At 36.5% G+C, this 2959-nt stretch overlaps 1 protein-coding gene across 1 annotated transcript in view; it reads left to right on the forward strand.

The window, feature by feature from the left end:
- POT1 (protection of telomeres 1) overlaps positions 1-2959 on the forward strand; it is a 64672-nt gene that overhangs the window by 43807 nt on the left and 17906 nt on the right. The window lies entirely within an intron of this gene.

A 2959-nucleotide genomic window follows, 5' to 3' on the forward strand; every position in this document is an offset into this window, starting at 1 on the left:
CCCGCCCCCATCCCACCCCCAAGTCCTCCAAACCCTTAATGGATTTAAGTTGGTATTTTTTATTGCAAAGGACCACACCCAAATGCTGTATATACGCTTCCTCTCATTTGCAAAAAGTTGTGCACAATTTACTCAGTAAAACTAGACTGTTGATAGGATAAAATGATGACAAAGAAATCTTATTTAATATCATCAGGCATTAAATAGGCATAAAAATTAGTACAGATGATTTTGTTAAGTGATTCCTGTAAATAAAGACAGCATCTTGTCCGAAGTGTCTTTCTGGCCAAACATGAACATTTAGCTGCCATAATAAATAACCATTCCAAATTCATCAGTGTCTTAAATGTGAACACAAGCCTGTACGTTTTGAAATAATTATGAGAATTTGCTACGCTAAAAGTTGTTGTAGTTGGCTAGTTACAGGGAGCTGCATATATGACTTCTTCATTTTAATTTTTTTTAGCTTTAATATGTATTTTTAAAATAGTCATATTTGAATTAGACTGCAAATAAGGTATTAGTGTATTCTGTTTTACTGCAAGAAATGTGTTCTTACTGCTTTAATTTCATTTTAAATGAACTTGCTTTAAATGAGGTAGGTAGCTCATAAACAGAGCTGCTGTGCAGTCAAGTAAGGAGTTGGGTTTGTACTAGATTTTAGTGACGGCTCTGTAAATCATGATGTTTACTTTAATGTAGATGATAATTTCTTCTCAGTCAAGTGTACCGAGTGTGCTGGCTCTGCAGGCGTTTGGTGAACAACAGAAATCGAGGAGCGTTTTCGGCCGTAACCCCCCGTTTGCTCGCCGGTGCTAAGCGTGAGCAATGCTGCCTCCCGGAGGAATTCACGGGATTTGCACTCCGTCTTGCACAGGCACAGCTGGTGGTCCGCGCTCACGTTCAGAGCCTTTTTCAGTATTTGCCAGTGCTGATTATAACGCATCTCTTCCGTATAGTTCTAAGTGATATTAAAATATATATATAAAATAATAACGGGTTTGGAACGGGGAACTAATAAAAATGCATGTATAGGAAGATATATTTTTATCGTGATCGTAAATCTCGGGAAGTTGAGTGTTGCGCTAAAACGTGTAATTCAATTGACTTTTGCATGAATTTCAGCATACAGGTTTAGAAGGCAAAGCCAGCATTTTGTATTCTTGGCTTCTGGGCTCTCCTCTCCCATGGTTAATGTTTTATGTCTGTACATATAGTAAATACTTCATTTTTTCATACATTGTTTTTGAAAAAAAAAATTCTTCAATTGTAATCAACTTTTTCCTGCTTATAAAAAAATTACTCTTGAAAAAAAAAAAGGTAGTTTGGCACTATTATATTGATATACGGTTATTTGATAAGCAGAATTTAGCTAAGAACTGCTATAAAAACTTTCTCCAAAAGCATTTGTAATAGACATTAGGTTAGTTTTATAATATGACTGTCCCTTGCATTTTTAGATATTCAACATAATTAAGTGAAAGTTAGCATCTGGAAAGAAAAAAGAAAAAAAAGCCTCCAGATAAGCCTCTTAACTGCCATGTAAATGTACATGCTGTCCTGTTGATACGCTTTGAATGAACAAAATGAGCAGCCCCCTAATAGTGCAGATCAATTAAAAGTCTGGTAAGAGCTCCGTGCCTGAAGCAAAATAAGTTCAGGCTGAAGTGCATTTTTTATGTCCCTGGTGCCTCCATTTGAAAATATGCTGTCTTTTTCATGTACAATTATTGTTTAAAAGAGCAGTTTGATACCAGCATTCTATAGTCATAGTCTCTTCCTTGATACGGAAGAGAATTCCAGAATAAAGATGCTGCTCTCTCTGCTTTTATGGGTATATACATACATGTGTAAGTGTTGTCCTAAGACCTGGCCAATCCAGGAATACTTTTTGGGTTTCTACTGGTTAAAGTTACTCTAAAGCAGGAGCTGAAGGTGAACATTTAACAGACTGGCTGCTATAATATTAATGTTAATTGAAGTAAATTTAAAATATTTTATCATTTATATAGGGCTGTTTAAAAGATCCAGGTTATTTAATGTGTATAGCTTGCCAGCTATCAGCTGGATCTTAGGTTATACTTTAAAACAAAATATTTGGGTGTTATTTAATTTGATTCAAAGGCCTTTAAAACACATCAAAGGGAAATTAACTGTGTAATATGTTTTTTTTTGCGGGGTGAGGAACAGATAATGGGAGTGGACTTTGAAATAAAAGCAAAGTTATAAACATGTTCGATGTTCAGCACTCCATAACTTCTTTCTTAATAGGTACTTGTATTAGTTAGCCTGTTTGTGTAACTTGACAGAACTGTTTCAGAGAACAGAAAATAATTCTAAGCAAAACAAGAACCATATTCTTCCCGTACCTGAGGAGAAAATCTAACAGAGTTAGAACTGTGCCAAAATTATTGGATTTCTAACATGTGTTGCCTTTCATCCCGGTGCTGAAAAATGTTGTCTGGAATGTAAGAGTGAGATATGATAAAGAAATCTGGGTTAAACAGATGTACTTTTGTGTATACAGAAACGGGTAATATGCCATGCATGATGATGGACATGAGGTCAGTTGCTGAGTGCAATCATACATAGACAAATCACAGCACGTCAGTCTCTGGAGGGCTGTGTTGTGAATATAGAAGACAAATTGTGCCCTCAGGAAACAAAAATACTGCCTCGTTTGATCTCTGTTCTTAAGTCTGCTTGAGAATCAGATTTTGTAAGAAGGCTTATGCTGGTTCTGATCAGCCTTTGCTGCCAGTAATGTTGTCTGATAAAGCAAAACAAACAGGTCACCCAGAGAGGTTTTGGAGTCTCCATCTTTGAAAATATTCAAAACCCAGCTGGAGACAGCCTGAAGAAACCTGCTCTGATTGACTCGGCTTTGGGCACAGGGGTTGGATTAGGCAGTCTCCAGATGTCCCTGACAACTTCAGCTATTCTGTGATTCACTGAAAAC

The sequence above is a fragment of the Charadrius vociferus genome, unplaced genomic scaffold, assembly GCF_000708025.1.
Source record: "Charadrius vociferus isolate BGI_N301 unplaced genomic scaffold, ASM70802v2 scaffold43, whole genome shotgun sequence".
Lineage (NCBI taxonomy): Eukaryota > Metazoa > Chordata > Aves > Charadriiformes > Charadriidae > Charadrius > Charadrius vociferus.